The sequence below is a fragment of the Sinohyriopsis cumingii genome, chromosome 10 (assembly GCF_028554795.1).
Source record: "Sinohyriopsis cumingii isolate HCF-2022 chromosome 10, ASM2855479v2, whole genome shotgun sequence".
NCBI lineage: Eukaryota > Metazoa > Mollusca > Bivalvia > Unionida > Unionidae > Sinohyriopsis > Sinohyriopsis cumingii.
This window is the reverse complement of record NC_142970.1, coordinates 61,833,740-61,850,707: the sequence shown is the minus strand read 5'-3', so window position 1 is coordinate 61,850,707 and position 16,968 is coordinate 61,833,740. Positions and strand designations below refer to the sequence as shown.

The following is a 16,968-nucleotide window of genomic DNA, read 5'->3' as shown; positions in this document are numbered from 1 at the left end:
GTCGTCAGTCTCTTTTCCACAGAGTTTGCATACCATAACTTTACCAACAGGCATGATATATAGTTTCATTACTTCAGAGAGAGGCCATAACATGGATGGAAATTTACGCCCAAGAATTATTACTACATGAAGTGATACTTGATGTAACCAGTGAATTTATAACATATTTACCGCTCCGGTGGTCTAGTGGTGAGAGCGTCAGCCTCGGATGCGAGAGGTCGTATGTGCGATTCCCGGTCGAGTCATACCAAAGACTTACAAAAATGGTACTAACAGCTGCCTCGCTTGGCACTCATCATCAAGAGGTTAGTGTTAGAACCGGTCGGCCTGGTGTCAAGATAATGTGACTGGGTGGAACATCGTGCTACATGTCTGCGGCATGATGTCTCAGTGCTAGACATCACTATAAACTGTCACATTGCAGACATCGTAGCGATATGACTGAAAAATGGTTAATGCTGCGTTAAAAATCCAAATCACAACAACAACATGTAACATATTTGGGAAGTTTCAATTTAGACCTAAGTTAAAAACCTAAGGCTAAGACTATATGATAGTTATTCATGCATGCCCTATTCAGGCTGGATCAAGCTATTCGTTGCTTTGACCAACATGCCTGATATTTGGATTGTATTCAATAGCCTTTGAGATATCTGAACAATGCATACTTGAATGATCTCTCTCTCTCTCTCTCTCTCTCTCACACACACACACACACACACACACACACACACACACGTGCGCTTCCACACTGACATTTTATCACAGAAATGGATCTTTGTTTGACCTATTTGTTGTTGGACTTTCTAAAAGCACTACAGCTAATATGTATTACAGCATCCAAGAATAATCGTGTACACTCAAAGTTTGTTTGCTTACCAATAAATTATAAACGTTTACCAATAACGATAGAGTAAATGTACCGTAGTTGATGTTAAACTCTCCAAAAGTATAGAATACATTTGTTATGTAAGGACAAACATGTAAAAAAAAAGTACAAAAAATAAGACTATTCAGTAGTCATTTGGATGGCATTACTCCCGAGAAAGAAATAACAAAGGAAGAGGCGTAGGTTATGTGTTTCTTCCTTCCGCACATTAACTTCCGGTTTGAATATTGGCCAGTTGAAAATCGATTCCATACATCGGCTACGGAAGCCACATGTTTAGAATGAAAAGCTATGTAAGGTATATTACGAAACGATTGATAAATATCTCGTAATCGATTCGCATAAAACAAACTTTATCTAAACAACTTGGAATAATAAACAAGGTCATATGTTTTTCAATAGTTTTAAGTGGCACTTTAAAATGAGACTTTTGATAAACTGACAGACCTTGCACATCTATGAATTCATAGAGTAGTTTATTAAGATTCAGTGAATCCAGACATCTATGAATCCAGACATCTATGACATCTATGAATTCATAGAGTAGTTTATTAAGATTCAGTGAATCCAGACATCTATGAATTCATAGAGTGGTTTATTAAGATTCAGTGAATCCAGCCATCTATGAATTCATGGAGTAGTTTATTAAGATTCAGTGAACCCAAGTACATAAATAATTATTGGTTTTAATTAATTCATTCAAAGTCAAATGCGATTTAAGCATGAAATAATATAATGTAAAACTATCGTGAGAATCGTGACGTTGTCGAGATGGCGTTGTCCAGAACTCATCTGAGTAATTCACATTTCCAAAATACTATTATAGTCCAAACAAATAAACACTTTCTTTATCCACTGAACAGTCCAAACAATCGTCTTTCCTCTCAAATAATATCTAAGTACAATTTCAAATGAGAATGAATCCAAATTAGGAATGAAACTGATTACTCAGTTCTCTCCTTATATACATCTTTTATTACGATTATATTTCACAACATATCCCAAGTGACAAACCTTACCACTCACTTTGTCTCGAACTTTTCAGTTCGTGTGACTTAGCCCAACCAATGGGAAGTTACTGAATTATTCTGGAACTATCCTAACCCATCAAACAATGAGAAATTAACCCAAAGTCGTCATCAAGTCTTATTATTATGATTATTCCTAATAATTGTCAGCACATACGTAAGCATCTATTTATAGATCCTATGTAATTTTACGCTCTTAATATTTCTAGAACATACTAAGTTCACATCGGCTAAATCCAACGAAAGTAATCTGGACAACTTACGACCATGAATGCAAATTAAATAAAATCATTTTCCACGAATTAGAAAGCAAATATACATAGCCGCAGCAAGAATCCTGACCATAAATTCCCTTTTATATATATATATATATATATATATATATATATATATATATATATATATATATATATATATATATATATATATATATATATATTTCACTTTCTTCCTGCCAAGGTCTTCAACAAGTCATTATATATATATATATATATATATATATATATATATATATATATATATATATATATATATATATATATATATATATATATATATATATATATATATATATATATAATTTCTAGAACATACATACATATATATATATATATATATATATATATATATATATATATATATATATATATATATATATATATATATATATATATATATATATATAATGATTTGTTGAAGACCTTGGCAGGAAGAAAGTGATGTAAACAAACTATTACCTTCCATTAATGAGTTGCAGTATCTGTAATTAAGCATCAATCTTCCAACTTTGAAAAGTAAATATCCTTCTGAAACTGACAGAGTTAGTAAAGATATCAATTTCCAGTCCCTATGTTAATGAACTTGTCATTAATATAGTCTTGTAGTCCTAATGACCCATTGAATGATACTCTTTCACTAAATATAAAATGAGAAAAAAAACTTCCGTAGTGAAAGCACTGCTGGAAGTGAAACCCAATACGAGCCTTTCCTGTCACTGATTAGCTCTATCGTCGTTTCGTACTGGAAAAATGCACAAACTGCGACTTATTAATATTGATCAATTCAGCATTAAAGGACACAACTGAAAACGATATATGAAAGTTTCTAATTTTACGGAAGTCATACATGGTGATAAAGAAGAGATATTTTTTAATCAGTTTTAATTCGTTCAAGCTCGCGTTGACCAGTATTAGACACGCGTTAAGTAAGAGACGAAATAAAGTAACTGAAAGGCAAATGAACAAACTAAATGTCCGGATGAATAAAGACATATAAAAGTTACAACATCGTTCAATTTATTTGCTTAAAGTCATTAATTATTAATTATTAATTATTAATACCTTACTAATATAGGTATACCTCATGGATCTTTTTCATATTTAGATTTTATGGGAAGGTGAGAAAAGCAGATAAATTAAAATCGATTCTAACACATTATCAACAATAATACATTGCATTCACAATCTCTGATTCAGTATTTGCTAACGTATACCGTAATCATTCTCCGCTACTATCGCATGTAATAAGGAACCTTCATCCTCTTACTTCAAAAGACATTTTCATCCAAAAACAACATCATTGGTACATGAGCTTTGTACCAGTGTTTGGGCAAGAATTTACAAAATATTTTAACTTCCTAAACTTGAAAGGCTGCATGAATTAGTAACTGGCGATCCTGTTTTCCATCAGCAAATCATTTGCTATATCAGTTATCAGGCAAATCTGGGAAATGCTTATAGCCCTTCAACGCATGCTTGATACGGCTAGAACCAAACACCTTGCCAATAGAATAAATACAACATAACATTACGGATTCTGGCGGAATATAAGTTTCAGCGTATGTGATGTCAACGCACTACACTATGCATACCTTGTTTTCCACAGTGTTATACATCTGTTTCCCGTAATCTATCTATGAACACTATACATCGTTCCTTCCTTTGTATTATTCCACATATTAATGTGTACGTAATTCATATACAAATTAAAGCACCTGAACTCAATAAGCCTATATAAATTAGTTATACATATGCAGGTGACACATCTGTAAAAGAGCCAAAATTCAACAAAAAATAAAACACGCCGACTTGTTTAAAGCTATACCTTATTATGTTGAATGTGACAGCTTGCAGTTAGAAGATTAAACCGTGTAAAGCTATTTATATTTAAACTGTGATGTTCGAACCCCATAAAGAAAGAGGCGGCATCTTTGCAAAGACGGATAGCAACTAAAAAAACATTCTGAATACGTACATATAGACAAATACACCGACCGATATACGCAAACTAAGACCAAAGAAAAGTAAAGTCTAATCTGCTCTAACAGAAGCCAGTAAATATAGCCACCTTGATAAAAATGAATCACTTTACAAAATCCAACATAATGCATCCCCTACAAAACCAAATCAAGCTCTATAGCATGCAAGTCTTGCACTATATATGACACATATGTATGTATGTATATATATATATATATATATATATATATATATATATATATATATATATATATATATATATATATATATATATATATATATATATATCCATGATCAGTGACAATTCCGTAAACACCAGTGTTTACATTATTTTGACTGAAGGATAAATATTAGGATTATTATCTTGGTCTCAATCGAGGATATTGTGTTTACCATATTCTATTTTAGACACTCATTAACAGACCTATTTATAACTAAGTTTATATCTTGTAAACATTTGGAACGTTCTAGAATCAAATTTTCGGTTCGGTGATAAGTGGGTTCTTTTGGGTTTTGTGTTGTTTGTTTTGTGTGTTTATTAGAAAATGCTAATTGTGAACAAAGTTGTATTCTTTAATATTATTATTAGGATTTAAAAATGTAATTGGCACATAATTACTATTCACGCCGTCAAAGGCACATCACCACTTTCAGCGTTGGATTTATTTTGGAATACACTAAAGTTTCTTCAGAAACTTAATGATGAGGACTTGTGTTATAAATTTTAGGATTTGAGATTTCATTCCCAACAGCGTAAGTTATTTTTACATTTTCGCTTTATATTCTATAGTAAATAAACTGTTTTTGGAATTTTACAAAGCTTGTTGGTTTTGCCTCCTTTTTGTTGCTTTAAGACGCTTAGGACGTAACTCTTTCTTTCTTTCTCTCTCTCTCTCTGTGCTTGTGTGTGTGTGTGTGTGTGTGTGTGTGTGTGAGTGTGTGTGTGTATGTGTGTCGAGACAGACAGACAGATATAAATCACTATTTGCCAGTTTTTTTTAAACATCGCTAACTATAAATCCGATCACAGTCAGGACATAAAAGTTGTTTTGAAATCTGGGGCAGAAATCAAAGCGTGCCAACTGATTTGTCTTCGTATTTTCAATTTAGTTCAAGAGCATACCGTAATCGAATGTTATCTCACAGCAGAATAGCTGCTCTAATCAAAGGTTTTATGAAAGCATCCTTACGGTACACCACGATCTAATTTCCTGATTAAAGCCTGTCGTGCAATCATATGAAAACCGGAAAGTCAGCCAGTTTAGATAATAAGACGCCACATGTTTGAACCCTTCTGTGCAAACAAGAGAACAAATTGGTGTGATAACAAATGGAAAATAAAGTATTGGAAGGAATCTGTATCCTTTGATTGGGATTTACGGACTCACTGTGTCGTCTGCTTTGGAAAACAATGTCAGACATTTACATAATGTCTCCGTATATTAGAACATCACCTTTCTCCGATGGCAGAGGAAGGCGATGAAAACCTTTGCATCCATGAGCGTCTTTAACATTTACACATTTTGCTAATTTCTCATGTCTTTTCGGGTCAGTGTGCAAGATACAGACAGTCGGGTTAAGTGAGTATTGTATTCTTTGCATTAGAAAAACAACAACTGGCTGTTAATTTTGCCCCAAATAAAAATCTTTCATGTATTGCGTTCAACGACGCACTGAGTCTTATGTTCTCTTTCATGTTGATATAGTTGCAAATAAACGCACGCAAAGATTGAGAAGAAAGTAAGGGACTGTTTCTGTGTTTTGGAATTTTAACGTAGCTATTCATTGTGTTTTAGTTATATCGCTTCGTTATCTGCACTGTGGCATAATATAGTGACGCCTAACGCTGGAACATCAATCGGCAGACACGCAGCATCATAATCCTGACACCAGGCCGATCAGTCCTAAGACTAACATCTTAATGCTGAGAGGCTAGCAAGGCAGCTGCTATTACCATTTTTTTTGCATCAGAGGCGGACGTTCCAACCACCTAGACCGCTCCAGTGGCCTAGTGGTTACAGCGTCCGCCTAAGATGCGAGAGGTCGTGGATTTGATCCCCGGCCGAGCCATACCAAAGACTTATAAAAATGGTACTAACAGCTTCCTCGCTTGGCGCTCAGCGTTAAGAGGTTAGTGTTAGGACTGGTTGGCCTGGTGTCAGATAATGTGACTGGGTGGGACATCATGCTTCATGTCTGCGGCATCATGCCCCATAGTACTAATATTAGTACCCTTACTCGTACCTCGTGGACAGGGTACTAACATGAGCATATACGTGTTAATGGAGCAAGCCGGGTGTGAATCACACCCGGCGTTCTTTTAGCCTAATAATAACACTTTAAACATATTCCTTGCATATAATCCCATAAATTGAGTAGTCCTCTTATTTAATACCGGAAGTATCGAAAATCTTTGTAGAAATAGTTGTAAAATCTCGTTTACCTTTTTTAGCCGATATTTTTGTTTAGATCGTCCGCCATGTTATTTCAAATAATGATTACTTCCGTTCTCAGCCTCGCGTGTTTGTGTGCCATATAAGGACATTGACGCCTTTTTTGGAAATGTAAACAAATCGTAGTAAAAATTTGGCGCTGTTTGGGTCAGAAATCCTGCGCATTGAAAGTAGATAGGGTTTATCGGCAACTTTGAAATTCCACCAAGAAGCTATTATTCGCACTTGATTGATAATAATATAGCGTAGAATATCCAAAATATGTTCTGGCAAGCCTTACGTAGAAAAGGGGTCACGGCGAGAGTCTGGCGTTATCTGTCATGGCGGACAGGATAAGGTTAGAGTAATCATGCCAATTTACTTTATCGTGTAAGGGCTTAATAAATTCAAAAGAAGCCAAACTTCTTTCACAACATGAATATATTTATGTAGTTGATTTGTACACTGTTTGTTTTTCTGACTTTAGTGTTGATTTTTTTTGCTCCATTACATGATATGGGATCAGTTCGTAGCCTCAACCACAACAAATCAAGCTGAGGCTACGACATCGTAGCTACATGCCCCAGTGCTAGACATCACTTATAAACTGTCACACTGCAGATATCGTAGCGCTAGGAATGAAAAATTGTTAAAGCTACCTTAAAAATCCAAATCACGTCACACCACATAACTAATCACCTAGGCCACCGAAGCGGTCAACGAAGCGGTCAACGAAAGAGCCATACGATATTATTAATTAATACATATTTGAAGTTCCAAACTTCTATTCTTCGCAAGAATTTAAAATCTAAATATATACAAAACTGAATTTCTGAGAAAGAAGAAAAGTCATGACTTAGTGATTCGTTTTACGTCTTCAATATATGAATGTAGAACTGGGACTTCTTGGAGTTCAGGCCTCTTTGAAACCATTATGAAAACGGAGATGGAGATCATTTTAAATGCTTTTGGATTTAATTGCTTATGCTCTTCGTGAAGACTACCAACCTGTAGTTTGCTCGAATGTATTTACTGGGACAGAGAGTTACGCAAGAAAGTTTATATGCCTTATACAGCTAGAGAACACGGTGATAAGTACCTATTTATTTCATATGTTTGTACAGTTTGATAACACTATGATTAGTACATATTTATTTGATATGCTTTGTTCAGCTATTTAATATCCTTTATATCGCTAGATAACCAGATGATAAGTACCTATTTATTTTATATCCTTTAATAACAATCTGATAATTACCTATTTATTATATATCTTCATACAGCTATATAATAAGATGATTAGTACCTATTTATTTTATGTGATTCATACAGCTAGATGAAAAGACGATTAATACCTATTTAGTTTATATGCTTCGTATAGCTAGACAACAAGACGATTAGTACCTTTTTATCTGATATGCGTTGTACAGCTAGATAACAAGATGATTAGTAGCAATTTATTTGTATCCTTCGTACAGCTAGATAATAAGAAGATCATTACCTATTTATTTGTTATTCGTTATACAGCTATTTAACAAGATATGTGGTACCTATTTATTTGATATGCTTCGTGCAGCTAGATAAAAAGATGATTGGTACCTATTTATTTGATATGATTCATACACTAGATGACAAGATGATTAGTAGATATTTATTTGATGTGCGTTGTACATCTAGATACCAAGACGATTGGTACCTATTTATGTGATATGTTTCGTAGCAGAAAGATAACAATATGATTGGTATCTTTGTATTTGATATGCTAGTACAGCGAGATTATAAGATGATTAGTACCAATTTTTTTATATGCGTTATACATCTAGATACCAAGATGATTAGTAGATATTTTTTTGATATGCTTCATACAGCTAGATAACAAGATGATTAGTACCTATTTTATATATGCTTCGTACAGCTAGATAACGAGATGTTTAATAGTTATTTATTTGATATCCTTCGTATAGTCAGATAACAAGACGATCAGTACCGATTTATTTTATATGTTTCGAACAGCTAGATAACAAGATGATTATTAGCTATTTATTTGATATGCTTCGTACAGCTAGATAACAAAACGATTAGTACCTATTTATCGTACCATAAGCATTAGATGCTATTCATATTTTATAGCTTTGAACATATGGTATGTTTTAGGTCTACAAGACCAAATAAATATATACATTTTTCATATCAATATATGGTTGTAATTTTGTATTTGTTTATTGTTAGTGGACTAGTTTCTTTGTCATTTTCACTATCTCCATTGTCATTTTCACTATGTTTCATTGACAGCTTCAGTATTTCTCACTGACTTTGTCACGAATTTTCACTATGTCTCTTTCATTTTCAATAAATCTCATTATCATTTTTCACTATCCCTCTTTGTCATTTGCACTGTCTCTCTTTTTCATTTGCACTAGTTATCATTGTCATTTCTAATATATCTTAATGACAAAATCCTGTTGTCAGTTTGACACAACATATATGCTACCTTCATTATCAAGTAAATGCGATGGGGCTTCACTAATCACATAATCAATATATATATATATATATATATATATATATATATATATATATATATATATATATATATATATATATATATATATATATATATATATATATATATATATATATATATATATATATATATAACACGGATCATTAAATAGATACGGTGAAAAGCCGAACAACAAGTAACAACACAGTAACAGTTGAAGACTAATTAGTTCAGCTAGTATGGAGTAATGGAATATATTCCTGGAAAACGGTAATGATCAAATGACATGCGCGATTGAAATATAATCTAATACAATATATACGATTAATCTGAAAGTCAGTCCAAATGAATTTTGTATCTTCTGTGGGTAAATCCAGTCGAGAGACATAGGTATTATAAGTACTCCGGACCGCTCCAGTTGCCAAAGTGGTTATAGCGTTCGTCTACTATACAGGAGGTCGAGGGTTCGACTTATAATAAATAGTACTAGCAGCTGCTATACGCAAGCGTAATTTTCAACAAAAAAGGGATATTCATAGTTTATCCGCAACAACCATTTTTTATATCTTAAAATAATGATCATAACAATATATCACTAACATGAACCGCTATGACATTCTACCCGATATCACTGTATCAATGAGTCTTGGCCAGCGAAGATAGGCTATGTCTTATATCACAGTTAAGAGCCTAATCAAAGAAAACTTTGATGTTGCGATGTACATAAAAGTGAATGTTTTGTTAATGAAATTTGCTGATCTGATGTTAGAAAGGAAGTAATTTGGAATTATAATGATTAAATGATCATAGTTAGGTATTTATTGATGTGTAAATTTTACCTATTCATTTTAAAGTTTACACAAAGTCCTTCGGGCTTTATTTGCTTTGTGAGTGATAAGGTAAAATTTACACATCGATAAATACCCAACCATGATAATTTAATCCTATAATAATAATAATAATAATAATAATAATAACGAGGACTTTGTATAACGCCTTATCTTTAGAAGCTCTAAGTGCTTTACAGCATTAGACAACACCGACAACATAAAAGCAATATAAAAACATTTATAATTATATGATTACAAAAACAAACACCATGAAATTAGAAACCATAAAACATGCTGAAATTATTTAAGGTAGGAAAGGTTATTAGGTCTTTAAGTTTGTTCTTGAAGTCGAAATATGTGAGTTTTAAGAGTATTCTTGAATGAGATCACCGTGTCTTTATGTCTACGTTCAGTGGGCAATTCGTTCCACGTTGCTGGGCCCTAGTATGTAAAAGCACGTCGTCCATATGACTTCGTTTTCATAGTGGGAATAATGAGTATACGATTGTCAGAAGAGGAGCGTAAGTATCTTGCTGGTGTATACACATGGGTGAGGTCGGCATAGGTATGTTGGACTGGAGTCCGTTAGTGAAACATAGCGCAGAGAACAAATTGTGTGCTTTATTCTGGATCGAATGGATAGTCAGTGTAGGGCACAGGGCAGGGGAAAGGTGGGCTCTGATCGTGGTACTCTAAAAATTATCCGAGCAGCTGTGTTTTGAACGTTTTGAAGTTTCTGGAGTATATATTGAGACGAACCAGAAATAATTGAGTTACAATAGTCCAGTCTTGAAAGTGCTAATGAACATGCTAATTCACACCTCATTGTTTGTATGTTAACAAGCTCGAATAGAACAAAATATATACCAATGTTTCTCGCTTGTTGAATGCCAGTTCACAGCTGTTATATATGACGTAACCACTATGATGTTAAGTACATCAATGCATTCTCTGGGGACCATTGCATATCTATTTTCAAGACATTTCTACAGTTAGTATGCGATCTTTCATGGTTTTCACGAGACATTTTTTTCATGTTTAATCAAATTAGTTTTCTACATTTTGAAACATGAACATCGTCCCTTCATAATCTGTCATTTAACCTCGATTTTATGTTTTCTTAACAGCCACTGCAGTGTTTGCTACATCGTAGTGAATGACAACGCTGTAAAACAATTTACAATGTTTGTTTTGACAAATGTAAAATATGATTTGAAACGTTACCGTGTACTAGGAGTAGTCGTACCAGAAAAAGGTTACCGTGTAATAAGAGTAGTCGTACCAGATAAAAGTTACCGTGTAATATGAGTGGTCGTACCAGACAAGAGTGCTTTTGGGTTCCATAAATTCCTTTATTAAAGGAAAAACACAACATAACGAACCCACACGAAATTGGAATTCAATTTGCATTTGATAATCGATTTAGACAGACTTAAACAGTTTTATACTCTCTCTCTCTCTCTCTCTCTCTCTCTCTCTCTCTCTCTCTCTCTCTCTCACACACACACACACACACACACACACACACAACTCAGTATTTCCTCTACTAAACTGTGCCTAAAATAAGACAATAGCACAAACATGAAGTGAGCTGTAGCACACACATACAGAGTTGGTACTTCCCCAGCAGAAATACTTGCTGAAAGCTTTCTGGTACATCGTGTTAAAAACACAGACAAAAAGACACTTCAAATATCAACACCTGCAAGTTTTGATATAACTGGCTTAGGACAGTGATTGCATTGGCGTGCCTGCGTGGGTGCGTGCGTGCGTGTGTGTGTGTGTGTGTGTGTGTGTGTGTGTGTGTGTGTGTGTGTGTTTTCCAACTCGTCGTTAGATTTCGCATTGAAAGAAGACCATATCATTACAGAGTTTTCATCATATGTATACCAAAGTGGCAGATTAGGTGAATTTGTTCTTGTGCTATATGGCACTTGAAGGGAGGTGCCGCTTTTGGACATCTTGATCAATAAAGGACTTGCTGCAGTTATGAGATTTACAAAGCTCGCTCTCCTGCACTGTCTCTGCAATGATTTTCAGTTCAAAAGTCTGCAGCTTCCTTATGGATGAAAATGCGTTATGTGGAGCAATCCTCTCCGAGATCTTCACAAGACTCGGGCTCAATGTTGAAGTATCTCAAAGATGACTTGAGAGCATGTTTGAAGCATTCCTTCTGTCCACCCTGCTATCGCTTTCTCCCTTTCCGTAGAATATCAACTTGGATAGTCTCGTATCTAAAATCCTAGTATTGATGCGGTGCCGTACACGTACACATAACTTAGTGCTGATAGATAGATAGATAGATAGATAGATAGATAGATAGATAGATAGATAGATAGATAAACAGTCATAGACAGACAGATAGATGGATGGATGGATGGATGGATACATAGATAGATAGATAGATGGATAGATAGATAGATAGACGGGCATAGACAGACAGACAGACAGATATATAGATAAACAGTCATAGACAGACAGATAGATGGATGGATGGATGGATGGATGGATGGATACATAGATAGATAGATAGATGGATAGATAGATAGATAGACGGGCATAGACAGACAGACAGACAGATATATAGATAGATAAATAGATATATACATAGATGTGTGTAACAACAAGAGAGATTTGGTGATATTTTGTCTGATGTGCGCAGTACCAGCAAATAAATCATATAGCAGTTGGGTTGGCTAGTCCCAGTAATCATAATATGTCCAACTGGCTGTGAAGCAACTATTTTGTAATCATATTTCACACTTTCGTGACCGGGCAGTAGTGGGTACTGAAAAAGCATTGCTTAGCACAATATATTCCATCAATAATGCTTATAAGACCAGTCCAAATGCAAAACCATGGACACTGATCTACCGCCACATAATGCGCGTGCAGATCAAGGTCTTTGTTCTTTGCTGTACTGATTACTCATAACAGTCTGGCTGCATACACGCAGATTTGCCGACGCATTATGTGACAGTAGATCTCGGTCGGTGCAATTCGAAGTTGGAATCGTCTTATAACCCTGTACATACGGTATTCAGGATAAAACTTACTAATCTGAGCTTTACATAAACACAGATTTATTCTCACAATTTTTTTTTTTAAACCTACACATTAGTTATCAAAATACATCTTGTGATCAGCGGTTTGCGTGCTGGACTCACTATAAAAATAGTGGTCTACAACTGGACCAGCCTGGGTCAGCTAAAGTTGTGTGTCCTTCGGTAAGGCACATTACTCCAATTGCCCCGGAACTAAATAACCTACTTGTGATGATGTGCGGTAAAGCACTAAAACTAAAGCAATAAAAATATTTGTAAATACATAAAACGAAGCTCTAAAAATGATTGCTTTGAATACATGGTAACTATGCAGCTAATTACGTTTAACTAAATACGCCATGTGTAAGTGTTTACCCTAATATTCAAAATTAAGCCAGCCTCGAAAGTAATAAAAATGTGTCCAATTCAAACTTCTGCATTCCAATGTCGTTTAAGCTCTCAAAGGAATTCATTCTCGAATATAAGTCGACTTATATTGTGTTATCTTAACTTAATATATAAAAATACTTGAGCATGTGAAACTACATCTGTAAGTACTCCTCGTATAAAAACGACATTTTTCTTCCTCAAAGCTAAACTCAATAGTATAAATGTAAAGAATTCTTCTTTACATTTCTTTGTTACAATTCGTAAAATTTAGGCATACCAATTATTCGTATATACCTTTATAATTTCTCCAGATAGAAAAGGTGAATGCTCTCACCTCCTCGTTCTCCAGAGACGGAGGGCAAAGACCTCTCAAATCACAGCTCCCACATCCTTTTAAATAGTTGAGATACGGTGGTTGTTGACTTTGCCGTTAAACAGGATTGATCCCGACTGCTGAGAATTTCGCACACATAGTTTTGCAACACAGTTTTGTATTTTGTAATATTCTACTCTCTTCCACTCAATTTATATTGTTAATTATAACTTTAAAATTTTAAGAAAACAACATCGTTTTCCTTCTAAGATACGGTAATTACGTTTCAGCAGGCACAAGACAAACACGGCAACATTGAACTCTCTAGGAAAAAGTTGACATGTCAGATTTGATGTGATAGTGAAATTTATATTGCTAACAACTAGACGCGGAGGTTTAATCTGAGTTGACTTTATCAGTTACGATTAATCAAATGCTACGTATATTGCGTTTTCTTTTTGTAGGGTCAACGGACGAAATAATGTACTGGAGTTCATGTCAACGTTCCTTCTAATATTCGATTTCTGGATTTTGTTAGACGATACATTATTACAAAGTGGATGATGTGTGATTAGGATTTTTAACGTAGCATTAAAATTATTTAGTCATATGGCTACGATGTCTGCAGTGTGACAGTTTGTAGTGATGTCTAGCACTGGGGCATCATGCCGCAATCATGTAGCATGATGTCCCACCCAGTCACATTATCATGACACCCCGCCGATCAGTCATAACGCTCACCTCTTAATGGTGAGCCCCAAGCGAGGGAGCTGTTCGAACCCGCGACCTCCCGCATATGAGGCAGATGTTCTAACCAGTAGGCCACCTTAGCGGTACACACTGGATGAATTCCAAGGCATAATAGTTTCAGGTACCTGACTCTAATACATCTACAAAAGGAATAACCGTGTATGCAATACTAGGTTGATTTTTTCTGCTTTAAACTTTTTTGGCACAATCAGCATTTACAGATACAGTCATTGTTTATCTTCTATTTTATAAACAATTTGTATAATTTTAAACATTTTATCGTCATTTTTAATCTTGCTCTGCTCCGCAATTACCTTAATTTGGAAAGGTTTATCCTCCTAAATTTTCGTTTTGTATAATTCTTTATATTTAACGTTTTAGAACCTAATTTTAAATGAGCACCATATAGTCGCTCCTGTGCTGCCCTATATAAGTTTCTACCTACCTACTTACCTGCATGCATGATTGTATACATACCCACCTATCTACCTACCTACCTACCTACCTGCATGCATGCATGCATGCAATCAAACATACATACATACATACATACATACATACATACATACATACATACATACATACAATAACTTAACACATCACGGGAAGCAGATTTTAAGAACAAAACAAAACTGAAAATGGAATACTTTACGTTGCTTATGTTATAATGCTTTGCGAGTCACGGATAAATTAAGCTGATCACGATCATACGTTTTCAACCTTCTAAGTGAAGATGTTCTGTTAACTTTATTTCGTTATCTACTCCAGAAGCTCTGACATTTTATAAGGTTTACAAACTGTAAGTGTACATTTTGCAATGGATAATATGCTCGTATTGCGAAAAGCCATCATTCTCACTTTTACAGTGCCTTTAAACAAAAATAGTAATAATAACCGAGTCTGTAATGTCCTCGCTCATAAGACTTTATTAACAAAACATGGCGAGGTTTCAATCAGTGAAAAATGCTGGTTTTGAAAGGTGTGTATCATATTGAAACAACTGTCAAAGAACTCAGTTAGAGAATATTTAAAGATAGTTATGTTTATTAAATAATGCAAGTATTCGTCATCTTTGCCCCCCAAAATTCTCGGTATTTCTGTACCCTTTATATTTACCTAACCTATAGTTACGCCAAATAATCAACGCTCAGGCAAAATACCATAAGCAATGCTGATGTTTCTAAAGCGTATTTTCGATAAATACATAAATATATTTGAGGAGCATTTTCATTTGTCGATACGTACAACAGTGAACATTTCGCTTCTGATAGTTATATGCATTTACAGCAAGTTTCAACACCACTTTTTTCTGGCAATATTAAGATAACTCAGCTAGTAAATCATTCATGTTGAGTTTTATCTGCACAATCTTTACATCTAATTGACTATCTGTTGCAGGAAAAGGACACTAAAATGGCAAGCCATAAGAAGTGTGCAAACGTATATAGAATGGGAAGAATGCTCCATGGGGACATTTACATTCCTTGTTTAAGAAGGTCATTTAAGTCTGCTATCTGCCTTGAATATTAGGTAACATTTTAGAACTTGTTAACCATTTCAAACTCCCTCTGAATTCAACGTGAAGTCACACATGTAATTAGTACCATACCCGGCGGGGTTTAATGTAGCCCTATAGACGGTGCTTAATATATTTTGAAATAAAGGTTGTTTAAAAAGGAACATTGAAGGTCGAAGAGGTGATAGGTACAAAATTTGACATCTAAAATTTCGCAGACGCACTTGTATATATATTTCACACAGATCCACGACTGTCACTTTGTTGTTGGCCGAGTAGAGGAAGGAAGGAGCATCAAAACTGTGGTTGTGTTTAAAACGTTTAAAGGCACTTTATACGTCCTTGGGTTGTTAAGCATCCTTTTAGAAATGGAGTCCATCTTGGTCGTTTGGAAGCCGAGTCTTATATACCCCAACGTCAAAAAAGCCCTTCCCCACCCCACCCCAAACCCCCAAAACCCTTATAAATACAGTATAACAAACATCAGCCTCTGATCACACACAAGAGGAAAAAATCGTATAATATATATATAAACTTGTCACAGAGACAAACAAAACAAACTAATAAATAACTACATGACCTGTGCTCTTAAACAAAGCTTTTGGAAACATAATGATTCTGTTTTACATGGCACAAAGTTACACAAACGCGAGAACAAAACATTGAACGTAACTACGTTGTTATTTTCTGATTGTGCGATCGCCTTATATAGTTTTGTGCCCTGGAAAAAAGTATTTTGTAGACTCCGATAAAACCTGTATGTTTTAGTTGAACTACTTACGATTTTCCTAACCATATATATAATGATCTCGTAAATTTTTATTAGATTAAAGGTATCTATACTCAAGGTACAATATAAAAAAATATATATTAAAAACATCTAAAACTAGTGATCACTTGTTCTCCCTGCGAACAAAGAAAGATAATTTTAAATAAGTAAAGGGAAAATACCGAATAAATTAAATGAAAAATTAAATTAATTAAATTAATTCGTATCCTCTTACACATTATGTTT

At 34.4% G+C, this 16,968-nt stretch overlaps 1 protein-coding gene across 2 annotated transcripts in view; it reads right to left on the bottom strand.

Annotated features, from left to right (window-relative positions):
- Positions 1-16,968, bottom strand: part of LOC149790237 (voltage-gated delayed rectifier potassium channel KCNH8-like) — a 301,499-nt gene that overhangs the window by 265,480 nt on the left and 19,051 nt on the right. The window lies entirely within an intron of this gene.